We start from the raw sequence: 26,069 nt of genomic DNA on the forward strand, positions 1-26,069 counted from the left end.
ACAACGTTGAATGTTCGTAGGTAGAAATTTTTGGAAGTCATCATTGCTTGAATCTGAGAAGTCTGAAATGTCACTTTCATCATCTAACGAAGTAATTTCATTAATAGACTTCATGGCTCGCTCTTGCGCCTTCCCCTTTAGATGCTTCCTAGCTTTTTGGACTGCATGAAAACGGTCTAACCGCCTTTGCATTTGATTGTTCTCTTGTTCAAGGCGAGCAAGTATGTTGGCAGGCTCATCTCTAGGTAACTCGGCTGAGCGTGCCTTAGGAACTCGTAACCCGTGCCATCGACAATACACCTCCAACTCACACCTCTTCTCGTATAGGGTTGACCATAGTGGTTCTGCTACGGTGAACTCCATTGCGGTGGTATTTGTACTTAGTTTTGTAGGTTTGCCGACCATGATGTGGCCAACGCTTCCAAGACTCTCGTACGTGTATATTGGCATATTAACGAAATCTCTCTTCTTTCCAACCCATTTCCCTCCATAGTGGTCTGTGTATGTTTGTAGTTGTTGATCTGCTGGAACTTGTGATAATTCATTTGTTGAAGTAGATTGAAACTTGTTTCTACGTGTACGAGATGATGTTGAGGCGTTGCGACTCATAGCTTACTCAACCTACAAAGTTAGTGGTGTAGGAATAAGAAAAGAATTGTGGTACATTTATAACCTTATTCCACTGTGTATTCAATAATAAAATTTAACATATTCAGGCTTGTCATGTCAATACAGGCTGGAAAACCATGATACGAATTTTTTGTTCAAATGTTCCCAATGTCACAGTGAGATTCTCTTATTCTGGGCAGTAGTTGCAGTGTACTGCCATGACTATTCAGCTGAACAGTATTCATGTGAAGAGTATTTAGCATGCTTGTGTTTCATCTGACATGAACTTGACAAGACAATATCGAGTTGTGTTAAATGCATCATAAACTTTTCAGGGGTCTTCTGCATCCTTGAAAACAGTACATTGCAAAATGATGCAGATCTGTGTATTGATGTGAGTGTGAATGATATGAGTAGATAGGGTTCAACAGTGCCGAGCTATTGAGCAGCACATGTAGCACTATGAATATCAGTGTAGCAATGGTGGACAGCTGACCCCCAAACTCGAGAATTTGTTTTAATAAATTTAGATTTAGAATAAGGGCTCTCAACCTAAACTTGTTGTCTCCAATTATATATGTAAGTACACAAAGATGGATCGAAACTGACCAAAATCGAACAAAGTGGACTGAATGGACCAAATTAGACCAAATTAGACCAAATTAGACCAAATCAGACCAAATCAGACCAAATAAGACCAAATCAGACCAAATCAGACCAAATTAGACCAAATCAGACCAAATCAGACCAAATCAGACCAAATGGACCGATTTTATTTTCCACTACAACTCGAGTATTAAAGAATCGAGATTTCCAAAGAACTCGAGTCTCTAAAACTCGATTTTTACTGTGCAAATTTTTTTTCCCCAACAGAAGCATGCTCTGTTTCAGGCAGAGAGGCATGCCCTGTTTCAAAAAATTTGCCCAGTGGAACTCGAGTGTCTAAAACTCGAGTTTTACTAGGCAATTTTTTTTTCCTCAGCAGAAGCATGCTCTGTTTCAGGCAGAGAGCAATGCTCTGTTTTACTGAATATAGCCCAGTGGAACTCGAGTCTCTAAAACTCGATTTTCACTGGGCAATTTTTTTTTCCAGCAGAAAATGCTCTGTTTCAGGCAGAGAGCAATGCTCTGTTTTACTGAATATAGCCCAGTGGAACTCGAGTCTCTAAAACTCGATTTTCACTGGGCAATTTTTTTTCCCCAGTAGAAAATGCTCTGTTTCAGGCATAGTTTTACAATGTAAATGCACTCAAATCACAACAAAAGTCATTCTTAACATATCACCATTCTAAACATGTCCAACCACGCTTAATTTGCAATTCTAACCATACTACTCAAATCACAATCTTCATAGAGGTACATTGGATAGAGAATTACAAGTACATTCAACAACAATCAAAAAGTTCACATAGAGCCAATACAACATAGTCACTTTTCCTAAGATCAGCGGTCCGCATGACAAAAACGTCGTCCATGGAAGGATGCTTGAAAAACGTAGAGTATTTACATTAGGAGACAAGATAGTAAACCTTAGGTAAACATCGAATGAACAACAATTATTTAACCGATGCATAACTTTTTGCCAACCTACCTAGTGTGGAACATGGCCGCTTGTGGAAGCACCACGGGACTGCGGACATTTTCTGCGGTTATGCCCGGAAGCATGACACAATCCACATGTCTGCTTGGGTTGACTCTCTATCAAATCTGCGTCCTCCCTCCGCCATCCCGGTTCTTGATCCTTATTCCTCACTCCATCCATCTCATTCCTTATTCCTCACTCCATTCATCTCATTCCTTATTCGTGACTTCACCGGTCGACCTTTGGCCCGCAACAATGCCGGATTAGGCAACCACTTTGGCCCCATGGGATCCCTCCATAATGACTGTGACTTAGGAACCACAAATGCATGCTCATAAGTGTTAAGGGCATGGTTCAAACCATAACATGGGTGAATATACGTGGTCGAATCAATATGTAAATAGTCACATACTCTAATTGCATGTGAACACGGGATCCCTATATTTTGCCATTTCCCACAACTGCATGTTTTTTCCCGTAACCGAACTTCGTAACTGTGGTTTCCCCCTCCTGCGCTACACATGTTGAGTTGGGTAACTACTTGAAATATCAGCTCTTCATTGCTAAATGGCTTGAGATAGTGTTTCTTAGATTTACGCTTATTTCCATCCCACGTGGATAAGGCATATTCACTCCATTTCTTACCCTCTGACAACTCATAATGGTATTCTTTGTGCTGGTCGTAGAAATATTGAACAAGTTTGTTCCAAGTGAACTCAACCAACGCGGCAATAGGAAGGCCCCGTGCACCTTTCAGCACACCATTGAAACACTCTGATATATTGGTTGTCATTGCTCCAAAACGTCTCCCACCATCGTATGACTGGGTCCACATGTCCACATCCTCGCTCATTAGGTATGTGTATGGAAGATAATCTTGATTCTTTTCCTTACCATCCCTCCCCGTCACCTTCTTCTTCTTCCTAATGGCCTCAATTTCCACCTGCTTAATGGAGTCCATTATGGTAGCAAATTTAACTACCTGACTAGCATATCCCGCTTTCAACGCCGCTGACTTTAGAGTCGAGTTCTGAAAATGGGTGTTGAAGTTGCTAGCAACATGTCGAACACAATATCTATGAAATACCCCTGCTTTTCCATCATCCCTTCTAGGCCGGTTTGCAATGGCGTTTTTGATACCGAGATGTCGGTCGAAATTATGCAAATGTCGTCATCGGGTATCAGGTGGCCAATCGTTTCTACGAGGCATCGTAAAAACCACCTCCAACTGGACCCTGACTCACAATCCACAACAGCAAAGGCGAGAGGGAATACCTTGTTGTTAGCATCGGTTGCCATTGCGACCAACAACTTTCCCTGATATTTACCATACAGATGGGTCCCATTAATACTGATAACCGGCTTGCAGTATTTGAATCCTGATATGCATGGACCGAAAGATCAAAACACATAATGCAACAATACGGTGTGATCTTCATCGGTGGGTGTGACACGATAGCAAAACTGGGTAGTCGGGTCCTGATCAATATACGCCATTAGCAACTTTTGCAGCCTTTGGTAAGATTCTTCCCAATCTCCAAACATAAGCGCAATCGCCTTTTGTTTCGCATCCCATACCTTGTAGTAAGAAGGCTTATGGCCATTATATTTCGCCTCTATCAGAGATCTGAGATGCTTAATTTGAGTGGTGTGATCCTCAAGTAACTTGTTATGGATTTCTGCTACAATAAAATTACAACTCATCATTCTACCATCATTTCGCACCCTAGTCGGTATACACGTGTGAGGACCCACATACACGGTGACCATCCATAGATTTTGGAGCTCGGGCTTCATAACTGCGTAGACATACCACTTGCATGACTCATGCACGCATTTCGCACAAAAATTTTTCCTCGTCGACCTAGTGATCTTAAAGTGTTTGTTTTCCTTGAGGGCACAAATTGTTAATACGCGCTTCACCTCCACTTTACTGGCAAAAGTCAACCCTTTGCACAAATTCATCCCTTCTCTCCAAGTAGACACAAATGGCATCTCAATATGCGAAGGATCAACCATATTTTCCCAAGTATTTGCAGAGAATGACAACGCAGGAGGTGCGTAGGCAGGGATTGTGTTTGTAATGTTTTGGACACTAATAACATTGTCTGCATCAGGTTCACCACCGTCCAATGTCTCATCGTCATCAATGTCCCTCTCAAAGTCCCCAAAGTCCCGAAAGTCCCCTCTCTCAATCATGTCTTCATAGTCATCTTTATCGGCAAAATCTTCACCGTTAATGGCAAGATTCTCATCAACATAGTCGTCATCATCATCGTCATCATCATCATCGTCATCATCATCATCGTCATCATCATTGTTAACGACAGTAGTCTCATCAACATAGTCGTCGTCGTCATCATCATCGTCATCATCATTGTTAACGGCAGTAGTCTCATCAACATAGTCGTCGTCATCATCATCATCATCATCTCCATCGGCATGAACATCATCATCCTCTACATGTGTAGAGTACTCATATTGAGCATCCGGAAGCGCAACTTGTAAGCTTGTGGTTGTTTGTTGGATATCCTCTTGCCATCCTGCACGCGGCTCCAACTGTATGTACAACTCAATGTTACTTACTTCAGCTATACTCTCCAACTTGTTAAACATGATCTTCACATGTTTGTCTTTTTCTATCAGCATATACTTGTAATTAATCCGGTGCTTCATGATTTCATTTGGCATACGATAAGTAATTTGCATGTTGTACGCATCAGGATTCTTACACAACTCTTCCATGACAAATATCTTCAATTCATCAAGGGTTTTCAACCTACGATCAACTTCGGCATAATAGGTTTTCATACCCGGCCCCTCAAATGGCAATCCCTTGTTCGCATTGGGATTCTTAAGCGGACCACCATGGTATATGATTATAACAATATCAGGCATTGTGAACCTGTTCAAGTCAAGTCCTATGTTAGTTAAATCACATAGTCGTAAAGTGAGGGAAAAAAGTAATGCAATCTTACCAATGAACATATTCAAGCCAGGTTATAGAGTGCCCATTAATATCTAAAGGCCAAGACGTAAACCTTCTAATCCTAGTGGATGGAGAGACGGAATTATCTATTACTCCATTGTGTGGTGACCTATAATGCCTAAAAGGGTTCTGAAAGAACTAGGTGGGTAGAGGAGCATGATTACATACCCATTCACTACATTCATTCACTACCCATTTCATACCCAAACCAATGATAAATAAAGTCAAAAAAACTTGAAAGATCATGATAAAAATAAAAGCCTAGAAATGATGAATAAAATTTTGATAATTACATACCCATTCCCATTCATTACATTCATTCACTACCCATTTCATACCCAAACCAATGATAAATAAAGTCAAAGAAATTTGTAAGATCATGATAAAAATAAAAACCTAGAAATGATGAATAAAATTTTGATAATTACATACCCATTCCCATTCATTACGTTCATTCAATACCCATTTCATACCCAAACCAATGATAAATAAAGTCAAAGAAATTTGTAAGATCATGATAAAAATAAAAACCTAGAAATGATGAATAAAATTTTGATAACAAAAACTATACAAATAAATACTCAAAAAATTAACATTAACAAAACAAAGTTCTATAATTCACAATATTGATAAATTAACTAAGTTATGTTAACTATCTACAAAATAAATGGTAAAACTCTTTAACCCACACCCATAGACAACATACCTAACTACAATGACAATCAAATTATGCAAACCCTTACCTTAGATATGAATTTGCTGAGAGGGAAGAACAGTGAGAGTGGACAATGTGGTTTTGTGAGAGTGAGTGGTGTGAGAGAGTTATGGTGTGAGAGAGTTATGGGTGAGTGAGAGTTAGTGAGGGTGAGTGACTGAGAGTTAGTGAGGCTGAGAGCTCTGTTTTAGGTTTTCTCTGTGTGTTACTGAGGGTGTGAGTTTCTGTGAGAGTTAATGCCACGGGCTGAGTTTTAAATAAACATGCCCAGAGGAAATCGAGTCTATAAGACTCAAGTTACTATCATAAAACTCGAGTCTCTAAGACTCGAGTTCCATGCGTATCAAAACATAATTTAAAAATAAGATATAGTAAAACTCGAGTTTATAAAACTCGAGTTTTATCGGAAGTAAAACGAGTTTTAGAAACTCGAGATCCAGGTGGCATTTTGTCCACCTCAGCAAGCCCAAAGCGAGCATTAAGCGAGTTTTTGAGACTTGATTTATTATGTGAATCTCGAGTTTCAAAAACTTGAGTTGTTATTTTCCTTTATAGTTTCAAACAATGCCTAACTTACTATATTCATGCCATCCACACTACTAATCTGCACATTCCCCCCTCAAATCATCTCTTTCGTGTTTTCTATTCCTAATTTGTTTGTTTGTTTTTTTCTCCTTAAAAGATCACAACTGAGGACGCCCAAATCCACACCCGTGAGGGCCGTGACTACCCAGTACCCACCCAAAACATTTGTTTGCTGCCCTTTATTCATACGTTTGCAAAAGTTTTTCAGTCTCACAGCATCATCTGCAGAAGTTTCTTTATCTTTGCCCTTCGTTCATACATTTAAATTTAAAAATGGAAACTCAAAAGCACAATGTCAAAACTAACTTGTGCTAGGGGATTATTCATATTTCATAGTAATGGATGAGCTATTGAGTTTGTTTAATTTTGATCTTGAGATTTTTAGTATAAATAAATTTTTTTTTTTTTTTTTTGGAGTTTTGGATTCAAAAGAGGAGATGGAGGAGAGAGACATAAGATGTTATTGAAAAGTCATTTTTACACAAAAAATGGTGAGGTAGGTTGTGAATGTCTAACGAAGTCAATTTATCTTGTGACATTTTTTAAACTACAAGTAGACTTAGTTGAAACTGATCAAACTACATATGAGTTAACTGTAATTATCTCCATATATTAACACAAAAAATTGTCACAATAATTGAGATGTGAATTTCTTATAAGTCAAAATAAAATATCGTAAACCAACTTCAACTAAAGCTAAAAGTAAAAAGTATTGCAAAAAAGAAGTAATACATCCACAAAAATCAACAACTAGTTGACCAATATCAGACACAACCTCCACTCTCCTACCTGTATCATCAACTAAGCAGGTAATAGCATTTCTTGCCTGCCTAACTTTCATTTGATTATGGAAAAAAGCATTGTTCTGGTCTCCTAAATTCAGCCATTAGTTCCTAGATTTCTGTTTTAAGAAAGCCTCCTCTGCTTTACTTAGGGAGAGGAGCTGTTCCAAGCTAGAGATTCTCCTATTAGAATTATTCTTCAACAATTCAGCTTGGCATGATTCAAGTCTTGACCTAGCCAAATCCACCCTCCAAGTAAGATCACCATAGAGATCTTTGTTAATACTTTTAATTTTTAGCTCGGTAGCCTTGAGATTCCTATACGACCTATACATGGGAGTACCATATTGAATTGCAGCTATTGTTATAGGTTCCAGGCCCAACTATATATCGTTATGATCAGAGCTTAAGATCAAAAGAATGTGGGTAGAGCAAAAGAAGGTGGGTAGAGGCGTAGAGCAATAGCGAGCAGAGCATAGGACAATTAGTCATGTTTAGAGGACAAGGCATATTAAAATCACACATGGTTTGACAGTAAGTTTTACCAAAAATTGAGTTGGGCTAGATGAAATGCAACAAATACAAATAGACTAGAGATATTTTCTCACTTCCAAATGGGCCTAGTTTGACAAGGAATTATAGGTTTAGCCCACATGCCTAAAAAGATGTTGGATGAAAAAATAATAGACACGTACATGGACATGCATATGTATATGTACATTTACATTTTTTTTTCCTAACACACACACACACATATATATTTATGTAATGGATCCAGTTAGTTTGACCCATTGCATTTTTGTTTTTTGGTTTTTTAGATTGAACCCATTGCATTTTTTCTACCCATGCATAGATGAATGTTCATTGCTACTTTCAAATTTACTATAGAGGGTTTGTTAGATGAAGCATCTGTGGGGGGTCTTCATCAAGCTTTGGATCATGTGTTAATAGTATAAACAAGGCCCAGGAAAGGAATTGAGCCTGGGATAGGGGTGAGATGATTGTTTGGGTTTAGCTTAAGAACCTTGACGGTGAGGACCATGGCTATTCGGCCCAAACTGATCCTGGCCCAATTGGGTGTTGTTAAAAAAGGAGTAGATGGTGCCTTTAAAGTATCTCAAAGCCCATTTAGGTGGTATTGGTCAAGCCTTGTTTTCAACATCAAGATTCAAGTAGTAAAACCATTCGATGAGCCCATTTATATAAGTTTATTCTTCAATCGCTTCAAATTCTATTATGTATTGTGTTTTTTAATGTGCTTTATGCAAAGCTATGTGAACCAGTGTATTGTGTGTTTTAATGTGCTTAATCGCTTCAAATTGTATATGGAAATTTTTATCTTACTAGTATGTATTGTGTATTTTAATATGCTTTATGCAAGCTTCTCAAAAAAAAAAAAAAAAATGCTTTATGCAAGGCTATGTGAACCCCAACTAAAGCTAAAAAATTTTGCTTAACATGTTGGAAGAACTTCAATTCCCCCAATCTGAAAGTCAATTGTTGCCAAAAGTAGAAACGGCAAAGTTCTTTTTGAAAAAAAAAAAAAAAAATCAGTGCATCATGCCAGGTACAACCATCTGCAACATAGCTGACTTTCGTGATCTGTTTCATATAATGCCGTACCAGAAAAGAGAACACAAGCAACGGTACTAAAAAAAAAAAAAAAAACTTGCTTGACTATTTGCATTGGTCCAAGTACAGCCACCAATTCTAAAACCTGCAAATACACATAACGTACCCGCTAAATTGTTTACGCACATGACACATGACCACTTTGAAGAAACCATCGACCATCCCATGCTAAAAATCCCCAAAAACACTACCTGTCCCTATTGATAAAACATGCAGTATGCTTGCTGATTGTTCGAAATTGAAATTCAAGTCAAGCATGAAAGGTTAAATTTATTCAATCATGTGTTAGGTTTATTCCGTGTCAAATTTGCGTATTTTAGCAATTAGATACCTTGTATTTAAGTGGAAATAATGTAAGAGTTGTGTGTGAGAAGAGTGTGAAGAATTCCAAGCATGTGAGCATTTAAGAGGTTACTTACGACTGGTAACTCACCAAAATGCCACACGTGTGAAGCATGTAAGAAGCTGAAGGGTCACGACAGCTAGAGCACTATAAGACAAAAATTGACAGTCTAGCCTGACACTTAACTCGCGACTCATCCCACTGGTGAGATTGAGTCGCTAGAATGCCCTGTTTTGCAGAAAAATGACTTTTCACACTTCACGTACCCTACTATAAATACCCTTATATCCACGAAATGTAGAGAGCTTCCAGAGAGAATTTTGAGAGAGAAACCCTAGAGAAAACCAAGATTGATTCATCCACAATCTTAGACATTTGATTCTCCAAATTCCTCTACTCTCACCCTCTCCATTGACATATCCTTGAAATGCTCATTTGCCAAATCCTTGTCTCACCATACCTATATCAGTGAAGAGGTATTTTGGTGCTTAGGAAGTAGTTCGGAGATGACTAATTCATTTGGTTGATGCAATAGGCTTATTGTGAGATCCGAGAAGCTAAAGAAGACTCAGTTAGGCTTAAACTTGTTGGAGCAAGAAGCTTGGAGGGTTTAGGTGCATTGGGTAGATTAAGCTTGGAGGGTCTATTACTATTTGTGTATCCCAACTTTCTTTTTTAGTGGATCATTTTATCGCTTGGAGGGCGGCAGAGAGGTTTTTCGTTGAGTTCTTTGGTTTCCCCTTCGATAACACGTGTCGGTGTTATCTTTGTGTTTGCATCTCTCTAACCTTTACTCTTGCCTTTTAATTGCTGCTGTGTTATGATTAATTATGATATAGAGTTGTTTATCTGTTTGGGTTTTTGCTTGTACTTATTATTCCGCACATTTATTGTTTAAGTATAAGCTTGTGTTGGTTATATTTAAAATTAGGGGTTTAAACATTCATTTGTGTTTTGCACAGCAAGTGAATTCTCAAAGCACACAACTATTCGATGAAATGCTTCTTCATGATATTGAACCTGTTTGCTTAGCTCACCTATGCTACTCATCGAGCCCATTGTTAAGGATTTATTTTTAATTTCTTTATGTTTGATTACTTATTTACTTATGCTTTTCCCCTGGGTTTTTAAATTTTAATATTGTTAATTGTCATAGATGTTTTTTTTGTTTTTATAGATTCGCTAAATAATATTACTTATTGTTCATAAATTTGTTGAAAGATAAATGACATTGAGCTGGCCCTAAAAGCCTTTTCTTCTGCAGAACTTGCCTTGAGAATGGGGTTCATTTCTTCATATTATTCATATTTGATTGGTTAAGGTTGAGGAATTATTTAAGCACATGTTTTTATTTTCTTGTTTCTTTCTTTGTTAATTTGGAATACTTGAATTAATGATGATGTCAATGCCACAACTTTGTCATTGTTGAGATAACAACTATACCTATTGATAAAAACATATTTATCCCTTAAGTTTTTGTGATTAAAACTAATTCTCTAAAGCTTAAATTGAATTCTCAAAGTAGTTTCGAGTCATGTTGTAACTATTGAAAAACAATACAATCAGTAACTGATTTGGCCCCGTGATCCATCATGTCTTTATATAGTCAAGAGAGCCTCGCTTCTCCATAGTTAAGTCTCAGATGGAAGAGTAGAACTCAGAGATATGGCTCTCAGATGTGGGCTGCCCTGTGGAAGCTTGACTTCCATTTAAATTCCTTATTTCCTTTGGGAACTACAAAATGATTGTCTTCCAGTGATTAGGGAGTTAGCAAATAGGAATCTCTTCACTGATGCTTCTTACCCTTCATGTGCTATAGAAGAGGAATGCCTAGAACACATATTTATTACCAATAACTTAACTTGTGCGGCATGGTTCAGATCACCACTCACCATTAGAAGGCACTTAAGTCAAAGTCAAGTCATAATTGTGTTGCTACTTGGCTGGAAAGAGTGTATAAAGCATATGGCCAGTGCAATCACTTCATTGTATTCTTTCAACAATCTTTCGGCTATTTGGATACATTGGAATAAAATAACACATGAAAGATTAAGTGTTAATGCTAGATTTTGAATTCCTAAGTTGTATTGCTTACCTTTATACTATTTGTAGGGATGCAACAAACACATGTGAAGTGGACACTCCTATTAAATCACCTAATGTACTTTTCAGCAGTTTCCTTGGCAGTATAGCACACAATCAGATGTTGAAGGTATGGATTCCTCTCTCTCTCTCTCTTGCTTTTACTGATATGTCTATCTAATGGTGTAAAACCTATAGAGAATTTGGTCAATATAATTATTGTTGGATGGTTAATAATGTTATATGTTGTAATTGGATACTCATGTTGGGAGCCGTTTCTTTAGTTAGTATTTTAGGGAAAATTGGCAATTTCTTGAGATTATCGTAGTGCTTTGGTCAAATTAGTCTGCATCTGCCCCCATCATCCAATGCGTTTGCATGGACTGTGTAGTTGCTTTTGTATTATTTTTCAATAAAGAAAAAAATGTTTATGTCACTGTGTCAAACTAAACTTTCTAGCATGTAATTGTAAGCTTCAATCTTTGAACTTTAATAAATATATAGATAGTGGGTTCAAGACACATGTTGCATATATATTGCATAAATGAGCCTTGGGTGTCTTCTTTAAAAGGTATTTAATAGGAATGCTTTCAAACCATTTCATTCAAAGATATGTTTAAAACCATTTGTCTGGTTTTGAGAAAAGAAGATTGTCTTGAATAATCATGTTCTTATTTTTATGTAGGGGGTAAGGGGTGGGGCTGTAGTTTAAATGCTTTGTACATCCTAGTATTCTTTTAGTAGTACCTTGTGGCAGAGGGTGGACAAGTTGAAATGGTAGCTACTTGTGGGATGGTGGCTGGGTATGATGATTTTATCCTAGGGGTAGAGACGCTGGTTTTTAGAACACTACAAGAAAAAAGATTTAATACAACGAAAAAACGTCATTGCAATAACAACTAATGTCGTTGTAATAGGTGTTGTAATAAACTCCGAGGCAATAGGTTCATGCTAAATTCCATATATTGCAACAATTTACTTTGAAAATCTCGTTGCAATAGGTTATTTTTTTATTAAAAAAAAACAATAGGTTTATGCAACACTAGATTTTTGTGGCAATAAATTTCATATATTGCAATGATTTACTTTGAAAATCTTATTGCAATAGGTTATTTTATCTTATTAAAAAAAAAAAAAAGGTTTATGCAACACTAAATTTTCGTTGCAATAAATTCCATATATTGCAACAATTTACTTTGAAAATCTCGTTGCAATAGGTTTATTTTATTTTATTACATCCTTCTTGGTTTGTACTCAAAATCTTAGTAAAACTTTTTGTAAATGAACAATGAAACTACTTTAGGGTCAAAATTAGAGAATACATTCAGTGTTTCACTTTCACTAATACTGAAAATTAGCCTATTAATAGCAAGATATTGCTTCAATACATTATGGAATGCTCATAACAACTAACAAGTTCTACCATGAAAAAAGCTCCAGTTACAACCAAAGACCACTCTTTGATGGAGCTATTGTATCACCAAATTCAGTTACATTAGTATCACCAAATTTTCAAACATTCTTTTGAACCAAAAACCCAGAATATTTGGAGTTACATTCTAGTATCACCAAATTTTCAAACATTTTTTTGAACCGAAAGCCCAAAATATTTGGGGGAGGCCTCAACGTATAAAAATCTAAACAGACTACTTAAAATTTGGGCTAAACTTGTTAAGTACGATTGTCAACAACTCAAGAAAAGCAAAAAATTTCCCCTCAATTTCATCTATCAAAAGCCACAGTTTATATCTTTAAAACGAACCACAACACGCAAAACATATTATCCACCAGCAAATACCCATTTGCAAATTCAAGTTTTAATTAACAACAAGCTCAAATGTTTAAAGCTTCTATGGTAGACAAAAACAAGAAATTAAGGAAAGAAAAAAAAAATCAAAACATTAAACAAGAAATCATTTTTAGCAAGGAACAAAAAAGAAAACCCAAGCAAATCATCAAGCATGAGGAAACCCAGTCACTAATCAAATCAAACTGAGACAAACCTCTATGAAAGAACCATTGAAAAGCTTATATATGTAACAATGCTAGCTTATAAAAACTTCTCATATATATATATATATATATATATATATATATATATATATATATATATATTTTAGGGCAGCCATTACATAATCAAACACAAATAGGTAGTACTACTAAGCCTCTTACATTACATACCGAGCAAACTAGGAAGAAAAAAAAAGAACTACACAACCGCCTGAACTCCCTCAACCTTAACGGCTCCAACCACCTCCACCTCCAACTCCTCGCTCTCGACATTGCTGAATGCAACGTCCAGTACTTCTAGCGGCTCTTCACCCTAGGTGGTGGTGGTAGGCCTGTAGCTCCCCCATTAAGCTTCTTCTTGAGCATGTAGAGGAAGATGATGAGAATTGCTAGAATGACGATGAGGATGACCAAGAACACCAGGAAGATGATGGTCAGGGTGCTCATGGTGCCCTTCTTGTGAGAAGGATCAATATGAATAAGTAGAATGTCAGTTGTTGTGGGATTGGTCCATCAGTGAAAGAAGGGGAGGTGGTGGGTAGGATTGACATTTTGGGATTGAGTGTGAAGAGTGATGAAGAGGGAAGAAGGGTACATTGCATGCAAATGCAAATATTCCTTTCTTTTTTGGGGCAAATCCAGGAGAAGCCTAAAAGTACGAAGGGTTTGTATTAAAAATGAATTTTTTTTTGGTGGTAATTTAACACCATTTTGTTAACAATTTTGTTAGTTGGCTTGTTTCTGAAACTTATTAGGAAACTAATATCTTGAGTCTCTTAACGCTCTGTCTGTTTCAATGTAAAATATTTGCAAAGGTAAAATATTTATAGGAAAATATTTTCATTTTGAAAATATTGCAACGATTTATATATTGCAACGATTTACTTTGAAAATCTCGTTGCAAGAGTTTATTTTTTTATTAAAAAAAGTAATAGGTTTATGCAACACTAGATTTTCATTGCAATAAATTCTATATATTGCAACGATTTACTTTGAAAATCTCGTTGCAATAGATTATGTTTTTTATTAAAAAAAAAAGCAATAGGTTTATGCAACACTAGATTTTCGTTGCAATAAATTCCATTTATTGCAACTATTTATTTTGAAAATCTCGTTGCAATAAGTTGTTTTTTTTAATAAAAAAAAGCTATAGGTTTATGCAACACGATTTTCATTGTGATAAATTCCATATATTTCAACAATTTACTTTGAAAATCTTGTTGCAATAGGTTATTTTTTTTATTAAAAAAAAAGCTATAGGTTTATGCAACACAATTTTCGTTACGATAAATTCCATATATTTCAACAATTTACTTTGAAAATCTCGTTGCAATAGGTTTGGATGATATATAATGGAACACTTCTGTTTTCTACATTTATTTTTATAAACTATTTATGTTTTCTACATTTATGTTTTATAAACCATTTGTGGTAGTGTGTTAATAATAACTTTATCTTAGCAATGAACTGTTTCTTGTTTTGCTTCCATTACCCTTTTTGCAACGATTATCTTAACATCTCTTAAAAACAAAAAAACAAAAAGCCAACGTAGGAAGAGTCAAAAGAGAAAGAGAAAAAAAAAAAGAAAAAAGAAAAGAAAAGAGAGAGAGAGAGAGAGATATGTAAAGGAATTAGAGTTGAAGAACAATTGAACAAATCTGTGTAGGCTTGGACGATATATAATGGAACACTTTCTGTTTTCTACATTTATTTTTATAAACCATTTATGTTTTCTACATTTATGTTTTATAAACCATTTGTGGTAGTGTGTTAATAATAACTTTATCTTAGCAATGAAGTGTTTCTCGTTTTGCTTCCACTACCCTTTTTGCAATGGTTATCTTAACATCTCTAATTACTATTATTGTATTTCACTCGTCAATTAAGTCATTTATTCTTCAACCAAATTGGTCTGATGGAACCAATAACTAAGGGTTGAGGGGGAGGGTAGCTTAGGAGATTTTTTTGGCTTTAACCATAATATTTGGAACACCGTTTCTAATAATCAATAGGATTCAGGTTTGTTTGGCTTGGGTCAATCTACCTAATTCATCGGCCTTCAAACTTCTTATAGGTGTCACAAATAACATCATTTCAAAGAAAAGATGTAGATAATCTCTCTCTTTAAATTATTATTCTTCAACCCAACATTATAGTTGGACAAATCTAAAAATTCTCTCTTTCTATCTCTCTCTCTCTCTCTCAAGATTTTAGCTTGCTCACTTCTTCATTTTCTTTTGTTTATATCGATTAATTGGCAAAAGAGTATTCATTATGAAAAACCTGAGGTTTTAGATCTATCATTATTTTTCTATTCAAAATTAAGAACTAAACAAATTAATACTTTTATGGTTACCAAAGGAAACTAAAATCAAAACAAAGCAAGAAGGATATTACAATATAGGAAAGCCAACTGCGGGGGTGAAAAACACCCAAGAATAGAACAATGACAGATGTTCTCAATCTATACAACTAATTTCTAAAATATGAGGAAAAGATCTACAATAGGAAGATCATATAGTAGATTAAAAGATAGAAATAGACAGAATCAAGCTTTCATGTATAAAGGAACAATGTTCCCGGGGTACACAAGAAGGATTCAAGGATAAAATACAAAAGAAAACTCTTGATCTCTCTTTCTCTTGTTTTTGCCTAGACTTTTTTCTCTCTATTTTTCTAAACCCACTATCCTGTTGCCCATCTCCTCCGTTTATAGACATTTTCCCCTCCTCCTTCAGCTGTTCAGGTCCCAACTGGATTTGGGAGGATACTTTTCCATTTGCCCTGCCATTTTACGATCATGAAGAAAGACTTTTGTGAGGACTTCCACTTTTTAGACCGGTCATTCAACATTTTATGTGGCTAACAAAGAACAATAAATATTAGTCTGTCTAACAGAAGAATGGACGTAATAAGCACACAAAATAATACTCATTACCATTCTAAAAAATCAATCACCACTATTAGCAATTGATTTTAATTGTAGTAACATTTCCAATGAAATATATTCTAATATAAAATCCATAATGTTTTATATTAGATGTTACCTTTTTTTTTTTTTTGAAAACTATTTACTAGAGATATTTCTATATAATAATAATAATCATAATAATACCTTTTGTCTAAACATGTATATGGAGTCTCATTGTTTTGTTTGATTTTTTTTAAATAAAGTACATGCTTCAAATAGCAACCTCAAGAAATTCTCATACAACATTAAGAAATATTAATTCAATTCAAAACATGAAAATTACATTTAATTAAATAAAAGCTACCCATAACTTGCCTGATGGGCACGGTGGATGGATCCTAATGGCTAGAAACCATTGAAATTAAATTTGGAAAGAGGAAAAGAAGAAGAAGAAGAAGAAGACGAAGAAGTATGACTGATAAAGATGCTACCCAATCTAGTAAGAAATGTACCAAATTTGATGAAAATGGCACCTAATTTGATTGAGATGATGATGGATCTTGATTGTGACTAACATCTAACTCAATTAATTTGCATGCAAGGAATTATACTATTGAGTGGAAGAACCACTAGACATTAATGCCATGGTCATCAAATACACAAAAATAATTTCATGCAAAATGCAAGATACATTTTGATATTTACAACTTTATATATATATATATATATATATATATATATATATATATATATATATATATATATATATATAATCAAATTCAGGCTCAAAATAAAAGAGGCCTACAAAAAATACTAATAAAAAAAACTTTTCTGTGTAATAATATATAAGACTTTTTAAAAATGATTTCTACTTCTAATAATTACAAATTATAATTAAAAAGTATAATATTTACAAATTATAATTAAAACCAGGTTAATAACTAGTATGTTACAAGGAAAAACAAAATCATCCAACCAACTGATGGATAGTTCATAAAAAATAAAAAATAAATAAAAAACTACTAATATATGATTTGAGTAATGCCTACGCTAAAAGCATAAAATGAAGCTTTGGCAATTGGCATGACATAATATATTAAAGAAATAAATGAGAATATGAATGCAATAGGAACTAATACAGATATGCACTATTTCATGAATGTTAATTTATCATAGAAAACATGACCACTTATTCTGTGGTTATAACTACAGCTACAGACTGTTTGGGATCACTAACCAATCAAATCAAGTTTCTTGAATTACAAAACGAGAAAAAAAAAAATCAAGCATGTACACAAAAGAACTAGGTTCGTTGATTGCTACATTTGTTATCCAGAATGAGACAGAAATAAACCACATTGATTATAGATTACAGTGTCTGCAGTAAAGTTGGAAACTATAAATTAAAAGCACAGTGAAGGTAGAGTATTGAGAACATTGTGATTCAATGTGGCATTTATGTAGGTATTTGGGCTACCCCCACGTTAAATCTTCACAATCATATTAACATATGACACAAATTGGGATTTGAAAGATATGTAAATGTAAAACAGAAAACTTGTAATGCACAAATTTTGATAGAATAGTGCTAAAAAATAAGGATACGATATGGAGGCTTACTATATTGTGGAACGTCCACTCTACTCTGTATGAAGGACCTTTTTGCGTACAAGAGTCCAGAGAACAAGGTGGTTGTTTAAAGAATACTTGAATATATTACCAAGGTAAAAACAAGGGTAATTATTGTAAGTACGGAATTAGAAATTAAATAAAATTTTTAAATTTAATCCAAAGAGTAGTTATACAAAAATACATATATTACCTATTTACAGCGCTGCAACTTTCAGCGCATCACTGCAAAGCGTGCCTAACTGATTAAGCAACAGCAGCAGCATAAGTCACATTAACCTAGCAATAGTATTAGAAGAAATAGAAAGAGCGAAAGAAATTGGTATATTGGTAGGAACCATGCTTAGATAATATTGGTATATTGTATATACACAATTGGAAGATTTCAAGTTGATGTTACTATATAGACCACATCTGCTTCTTAAAGCAAGAAACTAACAAGGTCTAAAACAAGGCCACAACAACATACTATATCCATAAGATAATTACCTGCCACTGCCACCCGCCAAGGACGACGCCTTCCTGGCCACACCCTAAGGATCCGCAGCACTGATTTGGTTCGATTGAAGGGACTGTGACCTTGAGAAAAAGAGGAAAAAAAAAAAAAAAGGGCATTAGGTCCAAAGAACATAAGAGACCCACGAGTTGATAAAACTCATAAAAGTTACATGCACTTTATCATTATACACTGCTGGCAGCAACAACTAAAAAATGAAGACTTATAAGAGGCAGGGAAGGCTACTTCCAACCACAAAGCATAGGTTCAGGCCAAACATTTTGAAAAGTTTGAACTATGTAACTGCAGGTAGTGTCATCACATCTTGGACTTTGAGCCTATATCCACAACAAAAAATCCTCAACGGTTATGTCTTTGCTTTTAATTTTTTCATATTACAATGAACCCAATGTAGGCCTGATGTACTAAAGAACGTCACACTTTTTAATAGCTTTCAGTTCTACAAGTTCAGACACCAACCACAAATCCAATCTTTATTAAAGTAATGGTTAGACAGTATAGAAACGGGGAGGAGGAAGCATTGTCAATGGAATATGTTTACTCTTTTTTCTTTTCTTTTTTTGAGCAAAGGAGTATGTTTAGTTATAAGTTTCTTTATTTGGCTAAATAGTTATGGGATGTGATCAATCATAGATTGGTGTTTCGTTGAAACTTGAAACCACGTTAATTAGCAACAATAGTTATGGGAGAGCTCATTGTAACATTAAACTTCACAACAGTACTAACCACATCATTCTTTACTGTATTCCCAAGCCTAGCCTCCCTAAAGACAGTTCAATAAAGCTCAAACATACCCTGGGGAGAAACTGTCAAACCTGAAACAAATTCTGTAAATTTTGAAGCTTATTAGGAATCAATAAATATAATTTTAAACAAGTATAATATGATTTAACATTACTTATAAAAAATTAAGTATAATATGTTTTAATATTATATGAGGATAATAAAACACACATTTACTACACCTGATTGGGTGTAATTGACCTGATTTTGAATTTCTGAAGCCTGCACTCGATTGGAAGATCACATCAACCTAGAAAGTCAATCCTGAAGCTACTCTAAAGGCCAAACACAGCCTGCCTAATTCAGTTCCAGAGTTAGGTCATCCAGCCCAATGTTACTCTCTTATTCTATCTCATTCAACTGGGAAAACTAGTCAGCCTAGAGTCATATTAAGTTTTTTGAAATATTTATATAATAATTATTTTCCTTAAATATTAAACAAAAGTGATAATATGAGTTATGAATCTGTGAGTTTTGACTTTTGAAGTTGAAATATGAACCTAGATTCACCTCAAACAATACTTTTTAGCAGTAAATCAGTAGGACTAGGAACACAAATATTAAAGTAGCATGATCCAAGAACATAAAACTCATAATATCATGATCTATTAACAGAAATCTTGAAACTCAATACTGCTTCGTAGGCATGGAGGCAAGTAAAATAATTGAAAACTAAGTAAGGGTTTCAAAGAGAATGTACCTTATTCTACCCAGAGAAAGAGAGATGCAGCTATAACATAAGAAGCTCCAGAATTTGGTAGCTTGTGGATCTGAGCCTTACCCTTATCCTATTGACAATATCATTATATCATGAGCTCAATTATATAGTACCTATCATAAAATATTTTCAAAGAGTCAAAGGAAGGCTTACTAGTAAACTGATAATGACCAAGCAGGAAACTAGTGGGAAATTTTATCACAATGACTAGGCTGTTTTCTTTGAGTCGGAGTTTCTCTTCAACAAACCTGTGTGCCGGACCAGGTTATGAAACAAACTCAAAACAAAAAGTAAAAGAGATCAAATTAGTGGACCAACTTTCTAATCAATCTTTTAGTTGGAGGTGAGGTTTTCAATGTTAGTCCTGTTTCTCTCAATTGCATAGCTCCAACAAATAGAAATCTAATATCACAATATTTACTTCACATGATTCTTGTTAATAGCATGGAAGTGCTGGCAGTGGTAACTAATTATTACTAGTATTGCTCATTCACGGTCAAACTTGGATAATTTAGGGTACATTTGTCCACAAAATATAAAAGCTATTAATTTAAATAGAACCCTTATAGTTTCTTTTTAGTCCTAAGAGTACAAACTACAGAACTATAAATGTAGCAAATGAAACTTTGTGTATTAAATTTTGACACTGCCAAACCACAAGTGGTAAATTGTAATTTATTATTAATTTTTTTGTTAATTCAGCTTATATTCATTGAAACAAAGCAGAGTACACAGGGAAAAACCCCAAAACCAGAGTAGGGAAGGTACCACCATAGGGAACCTCCCTACAACGGCAACCAAATTACAAATCAAACTACAAAAAAAAAAAGAAAAAAAGAAAAAAAAAAAAAAAAAGAGAAGCTAGTAGCAAAGCAAAAGTGCACTAACAACACAACCGTCTAGCTACCTTTAAAGCTAAAGATAAGGAGACTAAACAGCACATTTGTAAAGCATCCAGACCAGCACTTCAGTGCAGCAGCACATAGAAAGCACAATAGCACTCTGGCAAAACACAGCAGCACATGTAATATACCCGGAGAAATTATTCTGGATTTCTGTGAAAGCATCCTCTATGTGGATTATCAGAGGAAATTGGAGGGATCCTTTTCCAGTCTAAGCTGGATTTTACTAAGTGCTTCTATGTCATGTTAAGATTTGAGTCCTATCTGGACCTCCTATTGTTTTGCTTAGCAATAACAATTGTGCTTCAAAGTATCAAACCAGTAGTATTCAGCCATGATGTAAATCATGAATTGCATGATTTTGAAACATATTACCTACCTAAGTAAAAAAAAAATTATTATTATTATTGTTTTTATAATTATTTTGATAATTGGATAGTGCAATGGGGAGAGGAGATTTGAACTTGGTTCTCCTAATAAAGGAGAGCAAGCTATGCCGTTGAACAAAAAGTCTCTTGGCCAAAAATGTTATTACTGATGGTCCAGGCTGACTATTCTCATAACTATGAATATCATACAAGAGCTTGGATCAATTCAGCTCATTATGGGTAATTGTTTTGACAAGAAATATTCTATAAAACCATAACAGATTTTTCATGGACTCTTTATCTATCGAATTTCTTAGTCTTTTGAAGCCATTTAAATTTGAGGGCTTTGGTTCCATGAGATAAACTAAAAAAATGAAGCATATCAAGAAACATAGTGTCCTGGTGTTCAGAAGCATATTAAGAATGTCAACATATCCATGCTTGAAAAACAAGGTTGGATTTTCCTTACCGAGCAGGATAAACTTTGCTCCCAAGTACTTAGAAGCAAAGCAAATACAGGGTATGAAGGGATTGGCTTCGAAACCACCCACTTCAAATTGTTTTCCCGATTGGAAAGGAATTGAAAAGTCTAAATTAGGTTTACAAAAAGGGGTTTGCTTTACTGTGGGGAATTTGACTCTATTGAAAAGTCCAAACACTATTGAACTTGTGTTTCACGGCAAATAAAATCTCTCTCTCATCCAATGCACTTATGCTTCACCTCTCACGGAAAGATTAATTGCCAACATCTAAGGTTTTGCAACTAAGATTAAGTTCTTTTAAGTAAGATTGTACCCTTTCACCTAAATTCATTGTCTCCAAGCCTATAGAAAAAGGCACTTCCTCACTTCAACACATATCAAACACACTCAGCAAGTACTGATTTCCCACCCCTACCCCCTTCTCCCGTTTACATATATTTGTGACTATTGGTGGAGCCCCACCACATATCTTTCATGTCACAATACCTCTTTCCCATTTCAGGCCACAGCAAGAACATATATAAGTTTCTACCCGAATTGCTTTCATTATTTCACCGAAAAAATAATTTGCATCAAACACATAATTTGCATTACAAAACCACAAACGAAAATAGAAATAGAAAATAAAGACAAACTCAAAAAAAATCATTGAAAATATTATGAAACAAAAACCCACAAACAAATCAAATGAATCCCAAACAAAACCCACACGCAAGGAAACCCACACAAAAAAAAAAAAAAAATGAAACCCACAGAAAACCCCAAAGCCTATTTAGTAGAAAGAGAGAAATAGAGTTGAGAGAGACAGCAAGAAAGATTTTTCGAAGCACTGACTCCAGAGATCAGAGAAGAGAGTGCGTTTTCTGAGAACAGAGCACGGCGGCGAGTTAGAGATCGAGAGGTAGTTGAGAGTGAGCTGAGAGTTGGTGTTATTTTTCAGTTTTGAGAGGTAGTTTTTGTTTTTTGGAATTGAACTACAGTGCAATTCTACCTTTAAAATTGCACTATAACTATTGCAAATTTTTTTGCAATAGTTGGTGTTTGCAAGTATAAATGTTGGGCCTGTTTGGTGCATTAATATGAAAATTCTCTTACATATAGCATTTGCAATACCAAATGTGAATGCTCTAAGAAGCAAATTTGGTACCGTCGCGCGCTCCGAATGGTATTGCTACATTTTGGTCTCAGTATTAACTCCCTTTCCCTCATGTCTTAGTACTAACATCTCTCTCTAGAAGAGAGGGGGGGGGGGGGGGGAGGGGGAATTTGATGGAATGATTTTGATATCATACTAGTTTTGTTTTAAATTTTTTAAGGGTTGAGCTATGTTTTTGGTAAATTAGTTTTTTTTTTTAAATTTTATTGTTGACTTTGTTGTTGGGTTTCTAATTTGTTTTTCTGGAATTTTAGATTTGTAAATTTTTTCATGGGGCTTCTTCTTTTTGTTTAAGAGGGTCAAAGATTTTGTTTAGAGGGACAAGTGAAATTTTATTAGGCGAAATTTAGCAACTATAAACAGTACGTTATTAAATATAGGAATTGCTATAGCGTAATTGTAAAACTAAAATATCATATTTTATTGTTGGTTACTTGGGTAGAACTTAGAAGAGAGTGAGGGCAAGAAGAGAGAGAAATATATATATTATTTAATTATGTAGTTTATATTATATTATTTTATTGGCTTGTATATAAAGATAAGAAATCAGATATTGATTGTATTATATAAAGTGAGTTGGTAAAATAAATAAAAGAGAATGTAAAATAAGTATTTATACATCTATCTATCTATTTCTTGTACAAATGTAAAAAGGGTGAAAAAACTCACCTTTTCACATGTGATAAATTCGAGCTGGATTTTCTTTTAAATTTTTTTGTCAGGACATTAGATAATAAGCCATGAAAGACGGAGGAGAGATATAGAAAACTCTTCTTCTTTAAAATAAAATAAAATAAAAATAAATAAATCACTCTATTAGTGTTAAAACAAAACTGAGCTAAAAAAAGGAGAAAGGACAGAGTCGGTGATTGATCTCGATTTCTCCATCATCCATCAGGTATTCTCACTCTTCAAATTTATGCTTCATTCGTTGGGTTGCTAATGGATTTTTTTTTTTTTTTGAGATAGTGGTTGCTAATGGAGTTATATATATATATATATATATATATATATATATATATATATATATATATATATATATATATATATATATATTTGAGATAGTGGTTGCTAATGGAGTTATATATATATATATATATATATATATATTGAAAGATCAAAACAAACGCCTTACTTAGATTAAAAGTATAATGTGAACAATTTTTACTAAACAGTCTTAAATTGAATTACTCTTGCATCATCAACATTTTGTTATTGTGTAACGTTTGAGGAATTATGGTTTTTTTTTTTTTTTTTGTAAGTTTTGAGATTGTTTTAAAATTGCAGACTAGTTTTTTTTTATTTTTTATTGACACCATTTTTATTGTCTTGGTATGAATTTTCCACCTAGAAAATTTTAAGTTTTTTTTTTGATGATTTTGATCATTCTTACCTATTCCAAGTCATGTTTAAATCTAGTTTTGTCAATCAACTGATTATACAAAAGTTTTTAGATGTTTTAAGTGGGATTTTTTTTCCATTAATGTATTTCAATTTGTAATTTGCAGATAAGTTAATTTACTTGATTCCCTATAAATTTTTAGTCTTACTATGAATTTCCAGCATTTTTTGAGATTGTCAAACTCAAGTTCCAAGTAAAACTCGAGCATACCAAACTTGAATTCGCATTGATGATGCCGAAAAAATCACCAATAAGTTGCAAGCACTTTCCAACTCGAGTCAACACCTGCAAAGAGAAAACAAAGAGACCTAAAAGAGAGCACCGGTGTGGTGCCGGCCAAAAACCCTCCGAAGATCAAGTTAGAATTTCTTTACAACCCTAGAGTGCCAGAGTTGAGTCAAAATGTGCGTACCTCGATACCTAGGATTTCTGGGGTATTTATATTGGGTAGAATTGCCTTTCCTTTTAGGATACAACTTCCTTCTCAAGTTCCTTTCCATATAGGAGTCTTCTCAAACGTGTGTCACAAGAAGTCCAAGTGTACACGCTTGCGTGGAGATAAAACAAAAGTTGACTTAAACATATTAAATGACATGCAACCTGGAATCTGCAATTAATTCACATATAACGGATACTCAGCAAAATTAAACTGTCATATTCGCGTCACCTACGGTGTCGATCCGTCTTCATACTCTCCGTCCCTTCAAGTTCAATGGAAATATCCGTCTCCTATTTTTATCCCCTTCACGCATTATGGTAATCTGATTAAACATAATGCTTGGAACTCGAGTTTGATAAACCCAAATTCTAAAAAAGTGTTACATTACTAAATAAGTTTGGTTAGATGCAATTTAACAAAATTTTCCTAGAATTATACTGTTTAGCAAAATTTTCCATGAATTTCCACTAAGAAACTTTCTTTTCTTTGAGATATTAATTAGTTTTTCTTCTAGGTGACGTTTGAAATGTGAAGAGTCGTTTGAGATATTGTATATGGCCTTTTGCTTAGTCTAAAAGGAAACAGTTAGTGCGTGTATGTTTGTGTCAATTTGCAATCAGTTTATGCTTGTGTGCGCAAGCATGTGTGTTCAATGCTTCAACCACACAGCTGATTGTTTAACTTGCTGCTTAACCTGTGGATAATAACATAACCTCTCTCGTATGGTTCCTGATTATATGATAACAATCTTGCTTTTGACCTCAATCTTGATTCTTAACAAGTCAAGCTGCCAATTTGTCTTGAGGAACTTATTAGAATAGCAATACTAGATCATAATTTTTTTTTTAATTATTATTTTCCTTCATTATATGCTACAATTTTTCTATGTTATCTGTTGAGCTTATGTCGGTTGGCATGAATTGTGTCATAGTTTCTAGCAAAAGAGGAAGTGGGTTCTGCAGATGGTTTTCTCATCAACCCTGTTGAATCTAATTGCTTTCTTGATGACGATTGGAAGATATATTGGTTACTAAGGGGCTGAAAGTAATTAAAATTGTAGCAATTTCAAACTTTTCTGCATTTTACTTGCAACTCAAGGGGCTAACAATGTGAAAGCAGTGTCTTCCTATTTGATAATATAAACAGAAAGTACTTGGTTGATAAATTTTATGCAGATTACCTTATGGGTTAGTAGCATGTCATTTCACGCATATACTGATATTACATTTGAGAGCACATCGGATGTAAGTACTTTAGGAATGCTTTTAGATTAAACCCTATAGTTTTAAAAGTTTCTAAGTAAAACTACCTATCCAAAAAAGTTCCAAATTAAACCCTATAGCTTTAAGTTGTTATAATTTAGACTTTATAGAATTGAATTAAGTGGATCTCCATATAGAATCGAATTTTTTTTATTTATTTATCTAATTTAC

At 34.5% G+C, this 26,069-nt stretch overlaps 1 long non-coding RNA gene across 1 annotated transcript; it reads right to left on the bottom strand.

Annotated features, from left to right (window-relative positions):
- Window positions 1-15,741: 15,741 nt before the first annotated feature.
- On the bottom strand, window positions 15,742-20,125 carry LOC142614691 (uncharacterized). Its single transcript, XR_012840500.1, has 7 exons — window positions 20,041-20,125; window positions 19,870-19,957; window positions 19,113-19,213; window positions 18,359-18,448; window positions 18,063-18,111; window positions 17,861-17,946; window positions 15,742-16,113 (listed from the first exon to the last, which is right to left on the bottom strand). It is a non-coding gene; the product is annotated as an uncharacterized LOC142614691 (long non-coding RNA).
- Window positions 20,126-26,069: the final 5,944 nt, after the last annotated feature.

This window comes from Castanea sativa, chromosome 11, assembly GCF_040712315.1.
Source record: "Castanea sativa cultivar Marrone di Chiusa Pesio chromosome 11, ASM4071231v1".
NCBI lineage: Eukaryota > Viridiplantae > Streptophyta > Magnoliopsida > Fagales > Fagaceae > Castanea > Castanea sativa.